This window comes from Trachemys scripta, chromosome 11 (assembly GCF_013100865.1).
Source record: "Trachemys scripta elegans isolate TJP31775 chromosome 11, CAS_Tse_1.0, whole genome shotgun sequence".
Classification (NCBI taxonomy): domain Eukaryota; kingdom Metazoa; phylum Chordata; order Testudines; family Emydidae; genus Trachemys; species Trachemys scripta.
This window is the reverse complement of record NC_048308.1, coordinates 50655433-50680988: the sequence shown is the minus strand read 5'-3', so window position 1 is coordinate 50680988 and position 25556 is coordinate 50655433. Positions and strand designations below refer to the sequence as shown.

At 43.9% G+C, this 25556-nt stretch overlaps 1 long non-coding RNA gene across 10 annotated transcripts; it reads right to left on the bottom strand.

Annotated features, from left to right (window-relative positions):
• Positions 1-869: 869 nt before the first annotated feature.
• LOC117884704 lies at positions 870-25509 on the bottom strand. 10 transcript variants are annotated; one of them, XR_004647634.1, is made up of 6 exons: positions 25233-25509; positions 21798-21846; positions 16928-17064; positions 7751-8835; positions 7433-7519; positions 870-1250 (listed from the first exon to the last, which is right to left on the bottom strand). It is a non-coding gene; the product is annotated as an uncharacterized LOC117884704 (long non-coding RNA). The 10 variants fall into 10 exon arrangements; XR_004647635.1 differs by having other exon boundaries at positions 21814-21892; positions 25237-25509; XR_004647630.1 differs by having other exon boundaries at positions 25237-25509.
• Between the last annotated feature and the right edge of the window lie 47 nt (positions 25510-25556).

Below are 25556 nucleotides of genomic sequence, written 5' to 3'. Positions count from 1 at the left end.
TATGCTACTAAGCAGGCTGATGTCTCTGTGTACCAAACCGTGTTTAATGTTGGATAGTTACAGGTCATGTTAACACCTTTAACCTTTTGGGCTTATATAGTCCATGAAAATTAATACAACAGTTCCTTTACCCCTTGCCACCTACCATTTCATATGTTCCTCCGTTCAAATTTTATGTTAGAATCATCATAGGATCTGTTAGCAACTAAAGAAGAATGTAAAAATATCTGCTGAAACTCTTCAATGGAAGAATTTTTTTTTCCAACCTAGATCTTAACTTCCTAAATTGTAATATAAGTCAATCCACTGGGCCAGATTCTTCCCTAGTACAAACCCACTGAGATCAACTTGGCCCATAATGTTTAATTTTTTTCTAATTTTTTATTAATAACCACACACTCACTTCTCAAAATGGAGAACATTGCAGTTTTTAGAGATCTCTGCATGTTTGCCTCATGAATACAGATCTGCCAAATACTGTGGCAATAATACTGGTCGTGCGTGAACAGTTACTTGTTTGCTCGGTCTTCATGTGCCACAATGAATCTGAACCAGATAGATTCTCACTGTCTGATTTACGTGTTGAATCTGAAAAAAACAACTCTTAAAACATGCTGATAATTTAAGGCAGGGGTAGGCAACCTATGGCACACATGCCGAAGGCGGCATGCGAGCTGATTTTCAGTGGCACTCACACTACCCAGGTCCTGGCCACCGGTCCGGGGGACTCTGCATTTTAATTTAATTTTAAATGAAGCTTCTTAAACATTTTAAAACCCTTATTTACTTTACATACAACAATAGTTTAGTTATATATTATAGACTTATAGAAAGAGACCTTCTAAAAAGGTTAAAATGTATTACTGGCACGCGAAACCCTAAATTAGAGTGAATAAATGAAGACTCGGCACACCACTTCTGAAAGGTTGCCGACCCCTGATTTAAGGTAACACAAGCTAAAGTATGTTTCATTGCAGTGCATGAAACTGTAGGCTGACATGATATACAGGGAAAACAGAAAATAGTTCATCAGCATTTAAAAAATAATAGGGAGACAAGTGTTTGGATCCAAAACTGAGTCCTTTGTTTGTGAGCTTCACAGCCAGTTGACCATACTCCGGGAGTGGATGATAACATTTTTCGGAGTATATCAGTCCTCCTTCTTGCACAATATTTTTCATCATGAGGAAGCCATTTGTTTTAGTCAGCTGAACAGGCAGGTATTTCTTCCCAGGTATTATTTCCTGTGGCTGCAGTTAGATAATTTACAATAATCAGCTTTTTTGCTTTTCATTGCACATGTGTACAAAAGTCAGTAACAACAACAATCATCTAGTTTGCTTTAACCTACTATCTTATCTCCAGACAGAGACTGTGCAGAAGACTCCTGTATCACCGCACCGCAATGCACTGTAAGATAACATTGATACACAGTGTAACAAAGTTACTGTGACAACTCTGAGGATTTGGGCTTGCTGAAACCACACATGTGCAACAATCAGGAGAATGTAAGGTACAGCATTCATATGGGTTTTTTTTCCTTTTATTAAAAGAATGCTGTCAACTTGATTTTTTTAATTGACTTTTTTTTTAAAAGATCAAATAAGGGACCAGTAAAATCATTTGTAGGGTTTTTTCTGCTCTCTTATTGAAGTTTAAAAAGCGTCTTTTGCCCAAGAGAAATAAAGCAAACATGCTCAGGCCCATTCCTCTTGTTCTGTGCCTCACTGTTTGCACTCCTGCCTGCTAGCTTTTCAGCAGTAGATTTGCTGCTGCTGTTACTGGCAAATGTCCTCAAGCATGAGGAAGCAAAAAACTGAAACTGACTATAGACAAAGGCCCAGATTCTCAAAGGTACCTACTCCCAATGAAATTAATAGGATTTAGGCAGGGCTGCACTGAGGTTTTTGGGGATTGGAGCAAAAACTGAAAGTGAGGCCAAGTTGCAACACCACTAAAATTTGATGCAAATCTCCCTCCCCCCCATCATTTTGATTGCCTTCTTAAACAGGGGACCCAGGGCCAACTGTCCCTTTTCCCACCCCATCCTGCATCCCTAGCCTTGGAGGATCTGGGACAAAGAGCTGTCAAATGCGCAAAGTAATCAAACTAGAGAAACTTTTGTTCTTTAAACTTTTTTCAATGACTCGGAACAGTAGTAGGTACAAAAGTTTCAAAGGGAAATGTGATTTTCTAGTGACTGTGTCCCTTTAACAAAGAATGTGTCTGCACTATCAGAAAATCCCAAGGCTAGGAAAAAAAAATAAGTTACAGAAGAACCCTATGTGCCCATAGTTGCCATGCTGTGCACTATACTTACACTGTGGCCAACAAAGTGTAGAATATAAAATTCTACCTTACTGCAGGCTATTCACGGTGGAAGCCATGGGACACGGGGACCACACTACATCTGGCGCTGTGCAGACTGGGATAGGCACATGTTCCATTGATTTATACTCCATGTCTGAGAGATTTTTATGACATTAGTCACAAACAGCAATATGCAGGTGTGCAACCAGAATGAGGGAGAAGCTTAGACAGCAGGGCAGTGGAGACTGGCTGGTTCAGAGGGCTAAGGGATATAGGATCTTACACATCTAAGTCACCATTTCAAATCTAGCTGAATTTGATGGTAGAAACAAGGTCATTACTATCGAATGGTTGCTTGGCTACGTATGTGAAATGACACAGCAGTCTCACTCCAGTGCATAGTGGACAGGTTTCCTCATTGCAAAACTCTCATCGTGATGCTCCTGTTGGCCATCACAGCAGAGAGTCCAAAGGTTAAATGAACCTAGCGGCTCCTCCATAAATTGTCGTTGCTGAATTGAGGCACACTGGCAGCCCAATGTGTGGGAGAGAGCATTACTGCTTTCAGAGCTGCGCTCACACTGTAGATAAGCTCCCCAGAGCTTTCAATCCAGCAACTTCCACAGACACTACAACCACTTTAAAAAAGAAACAGCATGGGTTGGTGCTGCAGATTGAACATCTGTTGGAAACTGAGCTCCCTACAGTTCAGTCATAACCTAGTCAGTACAGCAGAGTTTTCCATAAAAACAACACAAGAGCCCAGATCCTCCGGGGCGCTGAGGCAGTTTTGCACCGCTGTGACCAGCTAATGAAGAAAAACGATGAGGAGTCCGGTGGCACCTTAAAGACTAACAGATTTATAAGGTGCCACCGGACTCCTCGTTGTTTTTGTGGATACAGACTAACACGGCTGCCCCCTGATGCTCAGCTAATGAAGGATTCCCCAGGGCCTCCATAACAGTCTCCATGCCACCCCCTTCCCATCCCCCAGAACATGAATCATAGTCAGGACTCTTTTGCAACCCAAAGTTGCTGGAAGCTATTGGCAGCCAGCCTGGCTGCTATCCATTGTGCCTGGGACCAATCCAGTGCTCACCAGCCCAGGACCAAGGACTTCAAGTGACCTTTGCACAAGCACACCCTTCTGAACTGTGCCAAGAGCTCCTCGGGTGCGTGCAGTCCTAGGTCTGGGACAATAGGTCTTCTGCTTTACAACAGCAGCCACGCTGGAGGAGCCTGGCATTGTGATCACCAAAGCAATTCACGAGCTGCTAAAAAGCACAAGTAAATGAAACACTAAAAAACATAATGGGCTTAATTATGCAGCCAAATCATGCAAGTAACTGCCAATGTACTGGGTCTAGCTTAAAAATTGGGTTCGTTCTATATAAGGTTATCAACTGAATAAGGTCTCAACATACACAGCCTATAGCAGACCCCATAAATTAATAGTCCTAAATGCCTGTGTATTCACAGAACATTATTTACATTTTGAAATGTCAGCAGTGTCCTGTCTAGATGACTCTATGCTTATTCAGTAGCATTGACCAAAAGCATTGTATGGCTCTACAATGGTAAATAAGATAATATTAAAATTATATTGTAGAACTGGGCTGTTCAGTACCTAATCTCACTTGTTTTAACCCAGAGCGTGTCTTTGGGAAATATGCATCTCTCTCTTTTGTCAGATATCTAAGGCAGGAAATATTTTCAATATATGAAGCTGAACGGGGTGTTATTTTGGGCAGGGACAGTCTGGTATAGAGTGGCAGCGTTTTTTTCTTCCATGCTGGGAGCAAGCACACGCAGAGCACCGGTGAGATGGGATGCTCAAAAGAAGAGAGCACAGACATTGTCTCAAGTCCCAGCACTTCTGAAGATTCTCCTCAGCACGTTTTGTGGATGCATCTTCAGAGGTAAAACTGGAGCTGGGTGCAGTGTCTCGCTTTCCCTTTGCGAAACTTGTCAGCAAAAGAGAAGACTTTGGAAGAGTGATCTGCTTTCCGAATTCCAGTGGAAATTAGTGCTCAGTAGGAAAAAAGAAACTCAGGGTATGTCCTCACTGCATTTAAACACCCCTGACTGGCCCATATCAGCTGACTCAGGCTTGCAGGGCTCAGACAGCGGGACTGTAAAATTGCAGTGTAGGGGTCCCAGAGCCCAGTATTAGTGTAGTCCAGTGATGCCCAAACTTTTCTTGTCACATCCCTCCTTACCAGTATTGGAATCTGTCTGCGCCCTACCCCCTTTACTGCACAGGCAAGGATTCCTCAGCAGAGGAGCTTGGGCTGAAGGCAGAGGTGAGGACAGAACTGGGGATGGGCGAGGAGCTGGGGCTAGAGGTGGCGCTGGGCTGGAGGCAGAGAGGGAATGAGGGCAGAGCTGGGCTGAGGTCAAAGCTGGGCTGGGGGAACAGAGGGGCTGGATGGCGCTCCCTCCCCAGCCCCCACGGGGCCCTGCCACATGCTCCCCCGTGAATGTTCTTCTGCACCCCCCTAGGCGGCTGCAGCCCACAGTTTGGGGACCACTGGTGTAGACATACCCTCAGGAAACAAAGGAAAGGCTAGAAACAATGGCGTTCACTATATGGTTTTATGAGGGTGAACATCAGGTACCTAGGAAAGCCAAAGGGCCATATTCTTAATGGATCTTTGTCAGCTTACACCAGTTGATGATCTGGCCCCAAATTGGTTTGCCTATCTTCTTAATACATGTTGTTTATTTATTTCCTTTTCATATCTTTTAAATAAATATTATAACCCAGTATTCTCATGGCAAACATTCTGCTGGGCTTTTAAGAAAAGAAAAACAAAGCCAGCCCACAGGGTTAGATATTTTAGTTCCTCGAATTATAACAAATGAATGATATTCATGTTTGCTCAGATTTGCAGCAAGATACACAAATCAGTTCAAATAACAATTACTGCATTAGTTTGACAAAGAAAAAGGGTCATTTCCACTAGAATTATGTATTGCCTGTGTATTGCCATGACCTGACATTTGAAATTCAACTTCCATGTTTACGTGATCGTGCCTCCGGACTATTATCATTAGTCCTACAGATACAGTAACCTTTGGTCCACATCCTCGCCTCCCATGTTAAAAGGCACAGGAGGAGGCTTCTGGGGAAAAAACACTCACAGAGACCTGCCACATTATCCCATTGGGGTTCAAAAGGATGCAAGGCCCACCCCAAATCAGTTGTACCCCTGATAGACCTGGAGCATCGATATGGACACTCTATACCAGCTCTGGCCCTCACTGGGTCCCCTTGCTCCCTGGCAACACATCTTCAGTGAAGCTGCACTAACCAGGACTCCTCACTGAGTACAGGAGCACAAAAAGTTCTTAATCAAACTCATCCTGTTCTACTTCTTCATATTTATACGGCTAGGGGACACAAAGCAATACTGCTAACCTCCACCCACCCCCAAGATCACACCGCTATGCTTCACCCCATGAAATCTCAATGGACTTCATACTGTCGGTTTAACACAGCATTAGGTATAGAGACTCAGTGACCAGAGGGGAACTAGAATACTCGAGAGTATTATTTCAAGCTGTGTCCCTTATTGGCCAGCTATTGCAAATTATGCCTATTGCTACTTACGCCTCAACCACGTTTCCTTCTATTTAAGGGTTAGGAGCTTGTCATTCCAGATTTGGCATAGAACTGGCAAAAACTAAGTTCTGCCATAGGTACCTATGTTCAGCTACTTCTAATCACATTCTGGTTGTAAAATAAATCAAAGACCATATATCTGTTTCAATCAATGTAAAAAATAAGAGAAAGAGAGAGAGAGAAACCCATAGAGTTACTACTGCTAAAATCTAAAACTTCTGGAGAAATCAAAGATAGTAACATTTGACATTAACAGAACAGTTTGACCTTTTAAAAAAAAAAAAAAAAGAGGATGATCTTGGGGTTACTGCATTAGTCTGTCTTCTGAGTCAGGAAATGTGTATTCAGTTCCTGGCTCTGTCACATTCTTTCAATATAACAGGGATGGCCAAACTCACTGACCATCCAAGCAGCATACGACAATCTTCAGAAGTTTGAGAGCTGGGGCTCACCTACTGGGGCTTGGTGCTTCAGCCCCATGGGAGGGGGTCCGCCAGGGCTCAGGGCTTCAGCCCTGCTCCTGCTGAAGCCCCAAGCGGGGCTGAAGCCCCGAGACCTCCCTCCCCACTGGGCAGAAGCTCCTACCCCATCACCCTGCTGCAAGGTAGAGGTCCCAAGCTCTGCCCCCCCGCCCCCACCCAGTCCCAGACCCGCACTTTAACTGTAAAAGAGCCGCATGTGGCTCGTGAGCCATGGTTTGGCCACTCCTGTTATAGAATGCTGGGCAAGTCACTTAAGGTAAAATTTGCCCAAGTGACTTAGGAACCTATGCGCCATTTTGAAAAGTGACTAAGCACCTAATGCCCATCCCTTCGAGGATTTGGGCCCAAGTCACTTAAAAAAATAGGATTTAGGAGCCTTATGTGCTTTTGAAAAATATTGTTAATCTCTTCGTACCATAGCTTCCCATCTGTAAAATGGGAACGCAAATATTTCCTTTCTCCTACTCTACTTAGAATGCAAGCTTTTCAGGGCAGCTACTGTCCCTTACGTCGTGATTGTACAGGGCCTAATCCTAATCTCAGTTGGGGGCTTTTATGCATGAAAGTAAGTAATACAAAAAGAAACAATGGGTGGAATTTTGAGATGCAATAAAGATTTGGGTGCTGAGCTTCTAGGCACCTTTGAAAATTCCAGTCTAAAATAATAGGTTGCAGGCAAACAGACAATCAGTAATGAAAAATCCCATCTTAGACAAGGGAATGTTTAAACTCTTTGGGCATGCCTTCTTTTGTGTTTGGAAAGCACATTGTGGGCATGCCTGGAAACAAAGTCATACTAAATCATAACAACAATTTAATGTTAGCGGGATGCTATAAGAAAATAGGGTGGTACTTTACTGCAGTATGAAGGATGCTAATATTAAAGGTTAAGAATTCCCTATAGCTGGGATCTGGTTTTATTCATTCCAAGTTTTCGTTTCTCTAAGCATGCCTGTTCAGTCAGTCAAATCTTATATTTAGCACTCTGCTTCTCACCAAAGACAACCTTATGTACCTGTGAAATCCAAGGTCTTTTAGGCTCCTGATTCCAAGGAAGAACTCTCCTCAATCCAGTTTGTTTTGGTGTTTGTTTGTTTTTAATCTGGGGGGAGGAGGGGAAGGAAGATGATCACATGCTTTGGGTTCACAGAAATTCCAAGCTGCATTCTCCCGATTTCAACAACAATTTGTGTTCTAAATCCACTTCCCTTCCCTCTAGGGCAGAATCAATTTAACACATTTTTCTTCCATGATGTCAGCGCACTCACAGTGATGGTGGGTTAAACAGTCAAGGAAAACTAAAAAGCAAGAAGGAGTACAGCAAAAACTATACCTCAGAGCCCAGCTGTTCTCTGATGGTTACTGTTTCTTACAGGGCTGTAGAGCTTGGCCCCAAAAACTTTCCTTGATCACTTGCTTGAAAAAGTGCTCCAGGATATGTATTCAGAATCTGTTTTCCTTTCATCCCTTTTCATGCCATCTTCTCCCATCATCTCTGTTAAGCAGAAATGGTAACTCAGGTTGACATCGCTCCTACAAGAGATGTGGAGCTATTGAATTATCTAAGGACAATCCTAAATACCAGCTTTTAAAGGATAACTGATCCACTAAAAGCAAGAATTGTTTTAGACACGCCATGTCACATTTATAACGCTTCATTTTGCATTGCATTATGTTATGTCTTGCAATGTTATTTTAACAAATGTAAAGTGGCATCACACAACATGACAGGTGCCTCAGAAACTGAAGGAAAGCCACTATCCAGATCCAGTATCCATTATATCTTATCCAACATAAAGGATATAAGAGAAATAAACAGTAAGATCTTTGCAGGATATGCAGACTGAAAGAGGCCAGAGTCTTCCCCAATTACCTAATGAAAATGCATCTCTTACATTTTCTCTCTCTTCTTTGCAGTTAATATTTTATTTGCATTGGTGATGAATCCCTTTGTTTAGCCTTTTTATTAGTACTGACAATCATAGGGAATGTATGAAACCAGGACAGTTTACTTAGCAAAATAATTTTCCTGGATTATAGTAAAAAAAACTTCTGTCTGTTCAAATAGACTTAAAATCAAGTAGCATCCCAAATGATACTATGGCAGCATTCTGCAAAAGTTGTCTGTCGTGGTAGATCACCTTCCCTGCTCATCCAGATATGAATCCCAGTTAGAACCAGTCTGAAAAAAAGGTATTGTCCTTAAAAACATTCTCCTCTTCCCCCCCACCAAAAGAAATTAAACGTTTTGTTGCATTCAACATTTTCCACCGAAGTTTCTAATTTTCAATTAATTTGAAATCAAAAAGTTTGTTTCCGTTTCAAAATCCAAACCATTTTTGGTATAGAGAACTCTTTGTAGGGGAGAATGGTTCTCCATTTCTCTCCCTCCTACACACACACACTTTCCAGGAGCACCTAAAAAAAACAAAATACAAAAATGTTTTAGGTTTTGAATAGCAAAATTAAACAAATGTTTCTATTCAAAGCTAAGTGAAAACTTTGCTTTCCTCAACAAAATTGGAATGTTTTGAAGGAAATGAAAATTGTTGGCAAACATTTTCATTTTATTTCAAACAGACTTTTTTCTGGTCAGAAAAACTTTTGCCCAACTCTAGGGAGCCCCTGCATCCTTAGACGGAAACCGATTGGCTTCCTCTGGGCACAGGCATCCAATTGCACTGAATTCACTGCAGATCAAGCCCAGACCAGGGTCTCCATTCCAAAAGAGAAGCTAGGGTTCCCATGAAGTGCCATTACTAGGATTTTTCATTTTCTTTTACTGCCACCCTATATCTTCATTATACTAATATTTAATGGGTTTGCTTACCCTGTATGGTTCTCTGCATACTTGCTGGATGAATACAATAATTGGCAAGTGAGGTCTGACTAGCCATATGTTGCTCAATTTGTACCCAGTGGTGCTCTGAACTTGCTTTTGTCCAAGCTGCTAAATATTCTATCTGGGAGGCCCAAATACCCTTTTTTATTTAATCAAAGGAAAATACTTTCTCTCTCTCTCATGGAAATTTCAGTAATTTTTAAATGAAAAATGAGTTTTATTGTTGTGCTCTTCAAATGTGTGAGGACAATACACTGGTAATGCCTGGCATGTATGTGGCTTATTTTTTATTTGGCTACAACTCTTCACAGAATTATTGCTATTTGGCACACAGCAAAAGGAAGTCTCCTGTGCACAATAGGATTTAGGCTGGCTTATAAAGAGGAAGTATTTCTTCTTTAAATATTAATTTCTACTGGATACCATTCTCACCAGAGTAGAATTGTAGCTTGATGTTCTTTTAAGGTCACACAGTTCCCGTCAGACCCTCCCGTCTTTTTTTTCTTCAGAAGTTTTCAATTTTCACTCAGAAGTGACACTACAGCTTTAGCTTTTAAAATATTGTTATAGTATTGTTACTACTTTTTGACCTTAGCAGCTGGCCAAATCTGGGATCTTGTGGATTGTTTCCATTAGGAGGAGGAGTTGATGATGGAGTCAGGTATTTCTTTGATGCAATCCTGTTTATCTACGAAGAATATACAAAGTCCTATATCCCTGAACACAGTTCAAATCAAACAACAGGAGACAGTCTTTTTGCACACAGTCCCAAGCCTCTTTTCAGCTATTGCTTTTCCCAAAAGTTTTCTCTCTCCACTTTTATTAATATCACTCTACAAGTGCGTTTCTGGCTGTGTCATGACTTCCTCCCTGCCCTCTCTGTGTATTTGCCCTGTGTATTCTCTGGCATTTCTGCCGTTTGTCTCACACACCCAAACACACATCTGCAATCCAATCAATCCTCTACTACTGCATTTGTCATGGGACCTCCGGGGAACCCCTTGGACTGCACAGCCCAGGCTAGCACGTGGCCTAATCCTTGGACGGTGGATTTCCATTGTTTCAGCTATCACTAAATAAGGGGGCACTTAAATGTTCCCTCATTTAGCCAGAATAGAAGGCAGCTGTCGTGCCCAAGAGCTTCAATGTGATTCCTCAACCCCCAGCATAACAGTATTAATACAATTTACAACCTGAATATTGGACTAGTTTAGTGAATCAGAATATATACCAGCTGTAGAAAGTTTAACTTAGTCCTATGACATTTCTAGATTATCAGTTTCCCAAATCTTAAACAGTGGGAAATCTAGTTGATAGATAAGTGGCAAAGTGCTGACAGTCTTGATTTGTAATCATCAGCCAATTAATAATATAATATATGGAGCTATACCTATCTCATAGAACTGGAAGGGACCCTGAAAGGTCATTGAGTCCAGCCCCCTGCCTTCATTAGCAGGACCAAGTACTGATTTTGCCCCAGATCCTTAAGTGGCCCACTCAGGGATTGAACTCACAACCCTGGGTTTAGCAGGCCAATGGTCAAATCTCTGAGCTATCCCTCCCCCAATACAATCAGGGACACAGCTTTACAACCACTGCATCCAACTCAGGCCACGACTGCATTATGGCACAGGCACTATAGACACTTCGGACCCTAGCTACCTGAGTCTGCAAAGAGCCTGAAGCAATAGCTCTGAGTTGTGAATGCACCCAGTCCTCTCAATGGGGGTGTTAATCACAGCCAGGAATAGTGGGGTCCCTGACAATACCAGAGGACTGTGTGTAGGGCAGGAAGAGAAGAGTGCAGCAGGCCTCACCCAAGCATCTGGGCTAAGTACTGAGGTGGGGAAAAAGGACCCATGCTGCTCCTGAGGGGAGTAGAAAACCAGCTGCCCTTCCTGAGGACAGAAAGGGGCACTGCCCCTGCCTCTCAGGGATGGAAACCCCCCGCCACACCAAGTTGGTGGCAATGCTGCAGGGGCAGCGCCATGGGGGGAACCTCTTTCATGGTGGGCCTAGGGCCCCAGATTGTCTTAATCCAGCACTTAAACAGGGTCCATTTTTGCTGCAGCCGGTCCCTACAGCAGAGGTTTTTGCCTAACCGTTAACATGGGTTAGGTGTTCTGTTATGACTTTGGTGTGAACTTCTGGTCTGAAATAACTCTTTGAGAGGGAGGCCCAGCGCTTACCACACAGGACGGGGAGCACTGGCTTCTGTTTCTGACTCCGCCACAGACTCTCCGGGTAAAACCCAGGCCCCAGTGAAGTCAATGGAAGTTTTGCCAGCCATTTCACTGGGGCCAGGATTTCACCTTCTGGGTGACACTTGACTTCTCGGTGCAACTCATGCTGCCTCTCTGTGCCTCGTCTCTAAACTGAGTGTCCTGACAGCAAGGGGGAGTTGGGAGGCTTCATGAATGAACAACCGTAAAACTCAATGAAAGCTTTGGCTATAAGGCACCATAGCGGAGTCAAATATTATTAATAATTATGACTATTCATGAAAATAGACCAAAGCCGCACACGTTGGCACCCCCAGAGTTTGCAAGTGTTCGGGCTCACACCTGATGCTTTGTCCTTGTTATTATTAATAACCCTCTCAACATTTATGCACATGCACTAACCTCCTTTTTACCAGCCGTCTATCAAAGCCTGCAAGGAACTGGGGCTGGCCAATGGCTGGGAGAGGGATTCCAGGAGCCAGCATGGATTTGCATCAGATACATATTGTTCTAGTGCAGGATTCAGAGTAAGATACATGTCGCTGTTGTGGTTTTCCTGGACCAGTTCAAAACCAAGAAATCTGTGAAAAATATCCAATCTGACCTAGGGGCAGCTAGTGACCAAATGTAGGGGTAAGTAGGGCTACATATAACATAGTATCCCTGCCCCCCCCCAAAAAATCTCCCTCTCCTATTCCTCCCCATGCAGAGTGACATCCTCATTTAAATCCATCCTATTTGCATGCACACTCACATCCCCTTTCGCCCACTCTCAAGTCCTGTCAATCTAATCCTTCTAGCTCAGATCTCTTCAAGTTCCTCCTCTCCCTCTTTCCAACTCAACCTCCTCCTCAGAGACCCCTTCCCACCCAAATCTCTCATGGGTCCTTCCAACACCACTAGATGCTGAACCCCCTCAGCTCAAAAACTCCCACCCCCAGCCAAATAGCACTGCCCCCTTTTCTCTCCAAAGCTCAGAACCTACAAACAGCTCAGTTTCCATGGCACAGAACTTTCGGCTGTCCCTGCTCAAAACCCTTCTGCTCCCACTTGATCCCCCTAAGATCCATCCCCTCTAACACAGACTCAGGGGACTTCTCTCTTCCAGCTGAACCCCAACCTGCCCACACGGAAGCCCTCCTGCCAGGCTCAGACAGAGCCCCTCTGCACCTCACTAAAAAGCCTTCATCCTCCCACCTGACCTTCCCATTCTCAGACATACCTGCAGCACAGACACCCACCCCACCTCTCACTGGAACAGGAGAAGCAGGTGCAGAGGCAGCAGGGAGTACAAGGGCAGTCAAGGAGCCCTATAGCCTGTGGTTGTTGCAAGGCTGCCCTGGATTAACCCCACACAGGCTGGGAATTCCTGTTGAGTGACTGCTTCCTCTGTTGTCTGCAGTGGAGCAGCAGCGTCCTAGAGGCTCCAGTAGCTGGAGAAGCTTTGCCCACCAGAAGTTCCCGAAGGGTACTGCACATTCAGCAGTGCAGTAGCCAGTCCACTAGAGCACCCAGCTAGCCTAATTCCACTCCACTGCACCTCTCATACACCAGAGTAACTCATTTGAGTTTAAGGGCACTACAGCTGGCGGAATGGAGTGGCGAATCAGGCCCAAACACTACAGTGTGGCAGACACCTGCGGCTGGGACTTAACCTGACCAGCATCTAGTGACTTGTGTGCTACAGTCTGGTGCCTTCACCAGTGAGCATGAACTGACCTTATCAACCTTTTAAATGTGCCCTAACTCACCTCCAGCGCATTTTGCCTGTTCCATCCTGCTGCAGCATCAGCCCTTCATACTGGTGTTTCCCTTGTCCCCGGATTATGGAGCAGTAAGAAAACAGACCTCTCCCTGGCCTACTTTCAGTCTTGTTTGCCTTCTACTTCTCCTCGCTGGAGGTCTGCTGCACACAGCTCCAATGTTTTTTTCTCTCTCTTTCTTGCATGCTCATTGCTCCTACAGGTTCCTGAGGCAGCTGTGTGCTTCATTGCCCCTAGTGAAACTGTCTCTACAAAGTCAAATACCTGTTCTTCTTTCAGATTACAGAGACAAATTTATTCAACATTACTGGTGCTGTTTATCTGTTTATCTCTGCTGCTGCTTCTGCATATTGGTGATTTCCCCTCACCTCTACCACTGAGCTCTCTCCAGGAAGAAAAAGCAAGAGTGATTTTTTAACTGCTGATATTAACTGTTAAAAATGTATTTATTAATATTTATCACTCAAGGGGAGGCTTTATTTATTGGATCTCATGTGATGTGCTGAGATTTACAGCCATCTAATCTACCAGCACCTAAAACTGTCACTGCACCCCAAATGGTGCATGCACCCAAATGGAACCAGCAAGGACAACAGTTTCCTGAAGAACCCCCCAGCTCAGGTTCCTCCCGTTCTCCAAATATGGGTACTCTGCTCTCACTGGAGATAAGGGTAAAACTCCCTCTGACTTCAAGGGGAACGGAGATAGGGCCCACGGAATATCATTATTATTATTTAATACTTACATTGCAGTAGCACCCAGAACCCACAGTGAGGATCAGGTCCCAATTATGTTAATCACTGTACAAACAGAAATACACAGATCTTGCCACAAATACTTACACTTTTTAAAAGCAGGTGACATTCAAAGGGTGGGGATAGAGGAATACAATCAAATCTAGACACTGTTTGCGTACCATCATGTTTTAAATGCTGTTAATAATGTTGGATTATTTACACTGTTTCAGAATAAGTTGTGTTTTTTGCTCCATTTTCAATAAGGTTTGGGGCCCAATTCTGGCTGTGATGTGTCTCAGCACATGCCAGAAAATCTGCAGCCACAATGGAAACACAGCAGTTTACTAGCCCGACTCTTTTTGAAATCTGACAAGAAGCCCCTTGTCACAGAGAAAACTTCTGGAGCGAGGCCACAGGTGTGATCTTCACACATATGCTTTGCCTGTCTTGATAATGGCAATTATACACCTCCCCTCAAATGGCTTATTGCTGTTTTGAGCAGAACCAGTCTGCCTGAGGGCACTCTCCAAGTGAGAATCTGTGCACACTGTGGTGGTTACAAACTTAAAATGCACCCATTTGGAGGCCATTTCTGCAGTGTTCCAGAATTTGCCTCACTGAGTTGATGTAAAAGCCCTTTCTACCTGTAATAACAATGTTACAACATCTAATAAGCAATCATATGGCAGGCAGAATTCACAGAGATCAGAAGTAACTTCAGGCTCACAAATCATGGGAAAGGAAGTTATTCCTGGAGACCAACAGTAGGCCAGACTCACCAACACAATCTGCCTGCTTTGTGCCATTCTGGCAATGCCACACTATTGTATATCCATTTAACTAGCCAGTTAATCCTATTTTTGCAGCTGTTTTGTATCAGCTGAGCAGCAAACAGTGGATGGTGCCAGTGAGCGTGGCCCAGAATGAATTCAAATTTGTAAAAATCAAAGGCAGCATTTGGGCCTGGCAGATTAACTTCAAGCTATTTTTCTCTACCCTACTTAATGCCTCCTCCAAATTGGGACAAACCAAAATAGATTCTGACATGTAGTGTGAAGAAAAAGAACTCAACACCTTTCTATTTTGTAACTGTGGTGTTTCTGAAAGCATGAGGCGGATAGTACTGGCTAGAGCCAGCCTTCATGCAAGTAGGTGATGTGTGAGCTCTCAGCACTGAGCTCTTTAGGTGATCCCCTGGGCAGTACAGCGGCAAATATTCCGGTCTAAGGGCCAGACCAGGACAGGGAGGAGGGCAAGGGGCTTTAACTGATATAGGTCTCTTCAATTTTTTTTTTTTTTTTTTTTTTTTGTAATTCAAAACAGGTACTGGCTGACTTAACTCTTGACCAAGATCCTGAATTGTTAGGAAGTTTTCTAATTATTTATAATTGGGGCTGCATACAAACCATGCATCATGTAATCTCTTGGGCGCAGCAGGGACGTGTTTGTACAGCACCTACCCCAATGGGGTTCTGGTCCATGACTGGTGCTTCCACGTGCTACCACATTACAAATAAATAATAATTGTAATAATAATTTTAGGCTATTTCTTATTCTTCTACCTGAAGTTTTTAACAAACAGTTCTAGCCATGATTACTGCATTTCTGTAGGCAAGATCTCTTCTCCAGATCTACACTTGGAAAGAACTCTCATACACAGATCTCCTCTGGCTCACACTGAAGGGGACATTAGCCATCATTGTGGTATTCTCCCTTCTCTATTGGGAGCTCTTTGTGCCTGTCCCCCATATACATTCCTGCCTCAACTTTCACTGAATGTCCTACAGTTAGATGGCTTCAGAGTGGCCCTGAACCTACACCATTGAAGTCAATAGGAGTATGTCTACGCTTCAATGTAAGCACAGAGTCAGCTGACCTGTGTTAGGAAACACTGGGCTTGAGTGTCTACATTGTATTTTAACCCTAGATTAAGAATTTTCTGACCTGTGCTCAAATCTAGGGCTCTGACGTCCACATTGCAGTGCGCCATTCAAGTCAAAGTAACCATAGCCCAGAGTCTATTGAGCCCCCATCCCTGCCCTAGCCTAGGATGTGGTGCACTGTGGGAAAACTTTACTGCCCGCCCTGCACATTACCAGGAAGCAGCTCACTTCGCTCTCCATTGCGAACCCAGAAGGCTCTCTGATAGTGTGCTTTCAGTTTGGTGTTCGGAACAGAATGGGTTAACGCTGAGCTGCTGCTGTTTGCCAACCAGGGTTGGGGGGCTTCCGTTTTCAATAGAGTGGATTGCAGGTTGTTGTAATAGAGAGGACTAAAGAAGTTATCCCATGGAATTGTGGGATACTTCCAGATGACTCCCGGGACCTGAGTCAAGCGGAGCTATGGCTACGCTGCAAAGCAATGGGACTCAGTCCCTGAGTCCCACCGTGACTTGAGCTCAGACCCTCTAGCCCTGCAGGGACCTGGGAGCCTGGGTTTGTGAAACTGCAGTGTAGACGCAAAGGAGGGAGGTTAGCCCTGAGCCTGGGCTCAAACATGGGCTTCCATGCAGTGTAGACATATCCTAGGAGTTTTATCATCAACTTCAATGAAAATAGGGTGAAGCCCACAGTCACTACAGCTCTTCTTTTCCCCATTTAACACTCCCTCTTTCCTTCCATATAATATCGGTTTACCTGTTACTCCCTGCCCAATACATTATCAGTAATGCTCTGGCATAAAACATTTATTATCCTGAGCATCATGTGATCAATGAGTAACTGCACATTTCTGTCCATATAATTCACACACATTGATTTCACATGAAAACAGCCCTTGACTTGTATTGCAACGACCCTGATAAATTGAACATGTTTAATGATTTTAATATATATATAAAAAATGTTTTCCAAAGCAAAATTTCTCACTGGTTAAAAAACCTGTTATGCCACTTAGTAAAAAATTACAACAAAATTACTAAATAAAACTAAAAAAATAACTACATACAAAATATCTTCCTCAAATATCAGCCAGTGCGGCCAGGTGACGGCTTAAGTTAATGGTGCAATGTGCTGTCAAAGGAAATCACCAACTGGATTTCTGCTCCCGGATGTTGGAATCTGGAGCAAGTGCTGTTTGTGTTTCTGGGGAGAGATCAAGGGTGCACATTTATCACTGGTATAAACCTGGGTCTATATTACGTTTCCCCTGGCACTTCCGCCATGGTTCCAAAGGATCCACATTAGCAGAGAGTGGCAGGATCAGCAGGGGTTCCCAAGCCGGCACAGAAGCAGAAAGCCCCTGAATGGATGATCCTGGGATCTTCACATATCTATATGGATTCTCCAAGCTTGTGAGTGGGCCTTGCAACCCATTCCTCACTGAGACCAGGGCCGGCTCCAGGCACCAGCGCAGCAAGCAGATGCTTGGGGTGGCACGTTCAGCTCTTCGGCGGCGGGTCCCTCAGTCCCTCTCGGAGGGAAGGACCCACCACTGAATTGCCGCCGAAGAATGAAGCGGCACAGTAGAGCTGCCGCCGAAGTGCCACCGATCGCGGCTTTTTTTTTTTTTTTTTTTGCCACTTGGGGTGGCAAAAACGCTGGAGCCGGCCCTGACTGAGACTTCCTTTCCCTTGAGCCACTTAGGGGTTTTACCATGCTGGCAGACAGCAGAGGAGATTATAGTTTTTATCTTACACTGGCTACAATGGGACTTCAATTAGATTTCACAGGGTATAAATCAGGCTAGAGGTTTTTAAACAGCCCAAGGACTTTTCTCAGATCTGTGGCAGGTTCACTGTACCCAGGCACTAGGCACAACATACCTAGCCTTTAAGAAATGGAAGAGAGAAGATCAAGGACGTTATTTTTTAAAACAATGGGCCGCATTCTGCTCAGCCTTACAACTATGCAATCAAATTAGCATAAAAGAGTTAGACTCTTTAATATTGATTTTGTTGGTATAAATGGGCCCAAAGCGTCAAAGGGGTTAACATGACCCTGCCACTGTCCCACATTAAACAACCTTCAGGGTTTCGTATACAGCGACCTCAGCCTGCTTAGTGCCATGGAAAACATGTCATTAAACATTTTAACCTCGTATTTAAGCTTCAGCAAAAGAAGGAAAAACAGTAAAAGCATTTGCAATATAAAGTATTAAGTAAAGCTTTCATTTTAACAACATCTGTTGTTCTCTTTCTCTGTAGAGAGTCTTTAGAAGGAAAAAATACCTTGTTTGACAGTCTCTTAAATGGTAATAACAGTCCTTTTGGGAAAAAGAGAAAAATTAGCAGCAATGGGCTGGAGCTGTTGTTAAAGTCCAGTCCCATTTCCCAGAAGACAAAACAAGATAAACGTACACAAGAGGGGAAATAAAAGAATAGCAAAGATAGAAAATGCAGCGTCTGTCTCTGGCGTTGACTTTCACTGGCAGCCTTACTGATGGAACAACCACACATACAGCGCACAGTTTTATCAGCCACTCCAAGGCTTGGCAAACTCATACCAGCATCGGGCTGTTTAGGGCATTGCTTTTAGATGCCTCTGTCTGGTCACAAGCTTACAAAAATGTTGCAAAATATACAGTCTTGGCCAGCTAAGTCAGACTCTTATTAGACAGGAGGAAAAAGGCTGATGGGTAGGAAAGAGAAAAAATAAGGTGGGGAAGGCAAAGGACACCAAGTGGGTGCGGATGGTGGCAGGGGACAAAGTCTCACACCCCAGGTGGGGTTCGGGATTCAGTCAAAGCCAGTAGAGGTGGCAATGTCATCTGTGTCCCTCTCTCTGCCTCAATCTGCTCAGCACATCTCTCAGGATCAGGACCACAAAAGCCCAATGATGTTATGGTAAACCCCAGGATCCAGGAAATGGTGCGGGGGCACAGCCATGACAGCGGAAATCACTCCTTCCCTTTATTTCAGTCAACAATAGCCCTGCTTCACTTTGCCTCTGCTAATTTCCACACCCCCCCCCCGCAAAGTCATTTATTTTTAAGGATCCCAAAAAGGAGTGGCGGGTGGAATAGCCCATCCCCGCATTATTTTGCGACCCCATGACAGAGTGCAAGGTGTGAACAGGTGCGCCTGCACTCTGATCACTTAGAGGTTAATTCGTTCCCCTTGAGAATGCTGATGGGGGTAATTAGACAATCAGGCTGGCTGCATGGATGGTTTAAGGAGCCCAGTACCACATCAGCCCAAGGCTGATAAAGCAGCAGGCAGGAAGTACCCAAGCAGGGAGGGGCGGGGAAGAGGGGACCAGGGCTAGGTGAGCTCCGTTACTCAGAGACCTCAGGGGAGGGAGACCTCTGTTCTCCTCAGGTCCTGGCGAAAGGGCCAAAAAGTGCCGTTGGTGCAGTAAATGGATTGTTGCCTGGGGATTGTTGTGGAAGGTGCAGGGAACTTAAAATAAAAAGGGTACGGTGAAGACACAACCACTGGAATCCATGCGGTTTCTGTAGGAAGAAAGGAGGAGAGGAGCCACGCCCCATAACACATCCGTTACATCTAATTTCTGGCACATCCATTTTGGTTCATTGATTTCCAGTCCAACATTTTTCTTGTTTAACAGGCATGAACTTACCACAGTCCTTGAATTATAGCAGCAGGCCTTTTTGTTTGTACTAACTCAGTCTGTCTCCCTTTTGCATCTTCTCACATCAACATTTGTTGTTCTAGAGTATTGTGACACTTGATGAACTTTCACTCACTTTTCACAGTTGAGCCCACTATTAGGGTAAATCTATAGGCTCAATTATCACAACAGCTCCCAGGTCCCATTGGGAATTGGGCACCTAAATCCCTTATAACCTTAGAGAATCCCCATCTGACTAGTCTGAAATCACTGGGCAGGGTTCCTAGGAGTCTAATTCCAACCCAGCCATTGCCAGGGCAGGGATTAAAGAAAGAGCACCAGGAGCTAAGCACCTCTCCTGCGTAAGTGAGGGGGGAGTTCTGCCTCCTGTTTCAAAAGATTTTAACTGTTGCACAAGTCACTGAATTCTTCTAGGCTTCAATTTTTCTCTCTGTGAACTGGGTATAACAACAACACACAAGCGCTGTGAAGAGTTAATGAATTTCACAGCAAGTTCAACACCTTAGATGAAAAACAGTATAGCAGTGTCATTGTTGTTATTCTTTAGCTGAATGTTAACATGGCATAGAAAAAAGTAACAAGGTATGCCATAAAACTAGGTGGTTTTGTGAAAAGGAAGGTGAAATGGATCAGCTACAGAGACTGACATAAGGGGAAGAGCATGGGCAAGAGCTGGCTTATGAGAGTCAGCACATGTCAGCGTATGGCCATAGGGTTAGGGATTAAACAAGCTAGGATATGCTGTACCTTATGTGATTGCTGGAAATTGTCAGTCTACCTCCTGAATGAACTTCACTGAATTAAGTTAAACCTTATTGAATTATGGTTAACACCTTTGGGGTACTTTGAATAAAAATACAATTGTCTACATGTTATTGTATGTACCTTCTCTAGTAGGGAGAAGAGATGCTAATGTACTTCCTCCGTTATCAACCCTTTGAAGCACGGCCCTGAAGAGGTTCACATATACTAGTTCAGACTGGATTCTCCAGGGACTAATGGACAAAGACAGGATTTTTTGATAAATAGCTTGGTTTTAAATTGGCCCAGGGCCTTCTCCCTGCTCCAGCACATGGACAGGACCCCGGTCCATGGAGGACCCCAATCCTTGTGGAATGACTGGGCCTACTAAAACCTCAGAAGACTGAGTGCTGTGAAGAATTTGCAACCACAAAGGAAACCCTGGGGTGGGGTACTGAAGGACTGTCCTGCTAGAGCCCATGTTAGCGTTGGGGCAACGTCTGATAGCATGTGTATAGGTTCAATTATTGTTTTCTCTGTAATACTGTTTACCTTAAGAATAAAGTAGGCTTGCATAGGAATTGCAGTGCTGCGTGGTAACTTATTACTGGAGCAATTACCCCTGTTAACCATCTCTTAAGAGAAAGCAAACAGATGCTCTTAACCTGTCTGAGCTGGGAATAATACAGTGAAGGCAGGGAACTGTGCAGCCTGAAAGTACCCTGTTCAGAAGGGGGAGAGACACTGGTCTCCACCCAGAAAGGCAGCAGCTAGGGAGCTGGAAGCCTGAGAGTTGGTACCCTTGCTGGCCCACTGGGGGAAATATAGGTGCAGTTGCCCTGAACTGTGACACCTTAAATGAGCAAACCCTACATGAGACAGAGCAAGAGGATCTGGGCCTGACAGCGGACATAAGCAGGGAACCATTAGCACAAAGTGGCTATAAGGTAAAAATGCAAAATGAATGTTGGGAATATGTCAGTAGAAACATGGGGTAAACAAAAAAAGAGACCTAGAACAGTTGCTGCCTGGAAGGCAACAGTGGATAATTAGTGTTGAATCCCAGACAAGTCTCCCCAAACAAACAAACAAACAAGTCTCCCATATTCCACGGCCCTCTGGGGGTCCCCTGCACTCTGACCTCTAGAGAGGCATTCCAGGCTGGGGCTAATGGATGGGCCATGGGTATATCTTTCCTCCACAGCCAGGATAATTAAGGGGACCAGAGAAATAATTTATGTGGAAAGAAGACTGTCAAAAGTGAAACTCAGGGAGGAATCTTGCAGCTGGGAGAAGGGAGGGCAGAGAATGATCACTATTTTAAAAACCCAGTATCTATTATGTCAGTAATTGGACATTAGACAGCATTTTTCTAATGGCCACAGAAAGCAGGCAAAGGCAGAACTGTATCATTTCTGTCACTCCTTTTAAAATATGTCCACTCCCATCTGAGTCTGCATATTTTACAGTCTCAGCATACTTTCCAGAAGTTTCCAAGTTTGGCAGACCTGGTGAGATGTTTTTTCTTAAGTACATTTACTCACCACACAGATTACTCACGTTCTCACAGCTCTGCGTCTTGGAAGTTTTCATCTGAGAAACAGAGAAGTAACAGCAAGTGTGGATATTATCAGTAACCCTGCAGAAAATGCAGGCACTTGAAACTGCTCTCTCAAATGTGTTAGACATATTTAAGTCACTAATTCTCATGGGTTTTGTGATGATATTACTAACGTTGTTTTCTACAGAAGAAAAAATGGTAACAGCTACTTTGGCTCCAAATTTATTATTATTTCTAGAATGCAGGTAATGATTTACATGTATCTTATGAATAGAGCAGGGGTCGGCAACGTTCGGCACACGGCTCGCCAGGGTAAGCACCCTAGCGGGCCGGGCCAGTTTATTTACCAGCTGATGCGGCAGGTTCGGCCGATTGCGGCTCCCACTGGCCGCGGTTCGCCGTCCCGGGCCAATGGGGGCGGCGGGAAGCCGCGGCCAGCACATCCCTCGGCCCGCGCTGCTTCCCACCGACCCCATTGGCCCGGGACAGCGAACCACAGCCAATGGGGGCCACGATCGGCCAAACCTGCCGCATCAGCAGGTAAATAAACTGGCCCGGCCCGCTAGGGTGCTTACCCTGGCGAGCCGCGTGCCAAACGTTGCCGACCCCTGGTTTATTGGTAAAGATGAAATATAATGACAGGTTTCAGAGTAACAGCCGTGTTAGTCTGTATCCGCAAAAAGAAGAACAGGAGTACTTGTGGCACCTTAGAGACTAACAAATTTATTAGAGCATAAGCTTTCGTGGACTACAGCCCACGAAGAAGTGGGCTGTAGTCCACGAAAGCTTATGCTCTAATAAATTTGTTAGTCTCTAAGGTGCCACAAGTACTCCTGTTCTTCTTTTTATGAAATGTTATACACAAAGTCTTCTATTGGGGTTGCAAAATGTCATTTTATGGGTCCTGATCTAAAGTCTATGGGATTATTTTCATTGACTTCAATGGGTGTTGGATCAGGTCCATGAACAGTAAGTATTATTAGAAAACAGAGTGCTGTTTAAAGAGTAGTTCTTGCTGGTACAATCTTATGGGAAAACTTGACAATATCTGATCTCCACAGTCACGCAGATACTACTGTTGCTCCTGATGTTATTCTAGAAATAAAAACTTACGTGGTGCTGAGAATCCATTAACACAATTATAATGCCCAATTAATCTTTGCAACTTGGGTGATGAATCATATCTCCAGGTGCACCTTCTACAGAGCAGACATTCACTCCAATATTAGACTATCATTTTAATACTTAATTTAACCTCTCCAGATTATGCTGGAGGAGATACAGAGAAAGAGTTTAACTCAGATCCATATTCATAAATAACTTTCCCCAGGCATCAATGTGAATGCCTTGGTACCCTGTGAGCCACATTTTATTATGAAGGCTCAGCAGGAAGAAAGTTATGTGGCTTCCTTTCTATCTCCAACTGGATTTCGTGGTATCTCCTGCCATCTACTGATAGTTTAAATTAAAAAAAAAAGCAGCAGAAGCTGCTTTTCTAATTCATTTGTCAGTTGAACAACACGGTCAATGATCATTAGATTTTGCTAAAATGCCATAAATAATCTATTGAAGCCGGAATCCATTAGCTTTTAAAATAACTAGCATCTATTTTTATCTTTCATCTTTTCTTTTTTCATCACGGCCATTGCTGGGTTTCATCTGATCTCTCAAATCATTGTCTTTTTATATATTACATATTTTTTCACCTTAACTTGAAAATTGCTCAGCAAGGCCTACTAAGCATTAGTTAGTTTCAGTATTGTACATGGTCTAAGTCTAGCCTGCAGCCGTGGGGGAAGAACAATTGCCAGCTTAAGCCACTAGAGAGAATGAAATACATGAGTATTTGCTATAGCTACAGATTTAAGGATCTGTTTGCTACAATCCCAGTAAATCTCTCATTTTTCTGATATGTAAATACAGCCTTTTAATAAAATAGTCCAAATTACTACAGTATGATGGATAGAATTCAAAGTGATCTTGATTCTTCAGCCTGTCTTTCAACATTATACTTCCTGTCGTACACGCTTACACTGTCCTTTATCACTCAGGTGATCCCAATCCTGCCATCAAGTCAAATGCAGGACTCCTACAGAGGGTGATGGGAGTTTTCTGTGATGGCAGATTTGGACCTAGTTGGGTAGTAACATCTGCAAGATCCTGGACTTCAAAGGCAGCATTTTAAGGCAAGAAAACTATTTTATAAGTGATGTACAGGCTTAAAAAATATCAAATATTTTTAAGAGAACTGAAGTAAAATAAACATACAGCTGTTTCCTTGCAGTTTAATGTGTCCCTATTACTGCAGTTACTAGAGTCTAGAGACACACCCCAGGAGGAATTTGACCTATTCTGCATGGGTTGAAGCAAGTTTCCAATAGTAAGAGATGACTCACATCCCATATATCCTGATACCCTGTTTCCCCGAAAATAAGACATCCTCCGAAAATAAGGCCTACTTACAGTTTTGCCTCTCGTTGTAATATAAGGCATCCCCCCGATAATAAGACCTCCCCGATAATAAGGCATCCACCGATAATAAGGCATTTTTCATTTCTGAAAAATAAGACATCCCCTGAAAATAAGACCTAGCGCATCTTTGGGAGCAAAAATTAATATAAGACACTGTCTTATTTTCAGGGAAACAGGGTAGTACGTACTGTGCAGTGGAAATATTCTCTGTTCCTCCAAATCACAAGCCCTGCATTCATTCTTTGCCTGTCATACAGTAATGATTATAAATCTAGTGTTTACAAACAAGTCACAGTCAAATCAGGACAAACGTCCAAATCAGTTCCAATATACAGTGAGGCAGGCCTCCAGATTTCAATTACATGTGCTTGAAACAGAAGGATCTTTCACACGATTCCAAAACTCACTGGGCCATATCCTGTAGTTCTTCCACAGCGTCTTGCCCTGCTTGCCCTTACACATAACAGTAGCCCTCACTGACATGATCGCAAGGGCTTCAATGGGGTACTCACTGGGGCTGTAAGAATAGTCTGCCCCGAGTAAGTAGCAATGCATAACTACTGGACCGAGGAGCAGAAATGTAACTCAGAGAGTCACAGAAAGAAATCACTTTCCCCCGTGCCCCAGGAGATAAAGTCAGCTCCACCAGCCCTTACCAGGTACAGATCACGTCCCGCTCACACCAGCACAGATGCACTGGCCAGTATGTTGCGGGGACAGAATCAAGGCTACACCCATTCACTGTTCCTACCTGCCCACTCTCCTTTAGAGACTGTTTCACCCACCCACCTCATGCTACGACCCACAATGCAGGTTACCCTCCCCCCCCCACAATTTTAGGGTTGCCAACATTGTATTTCAAAACTAAGGGACTGTTTTCTTAACACCCCCACCCCTCCTTCCGATATCATCATCATTAATAATAATAATATTAAGTAGCACTCACCTACCTTTGCCAGGGGAATTTTTGCCAGGGGAATTTCTTGCTGCTTTTTGCAGCACTCACCAACTCCTGATCTTGTACAGAGATGAAAAAATAAGGGACTGTTGGCAACCCCCCCATCCAGCCCTGTGTGGGTACGTAGGCCAAACCATGATTTTGACCCAAGTAAGGGCTACTCCTGTGACTACGTGTCTGCAGGATCAGGCTCCCCTCATCCTTACCTCGGGTCATTAGGAGAAATGGCATGAGCTCAATGGGCTTTTCGCCAAGGACTGAAGGATATGGCCCCAACGTTTGGAAATCTTTCAAGGCAAAGTTTTTGTGACC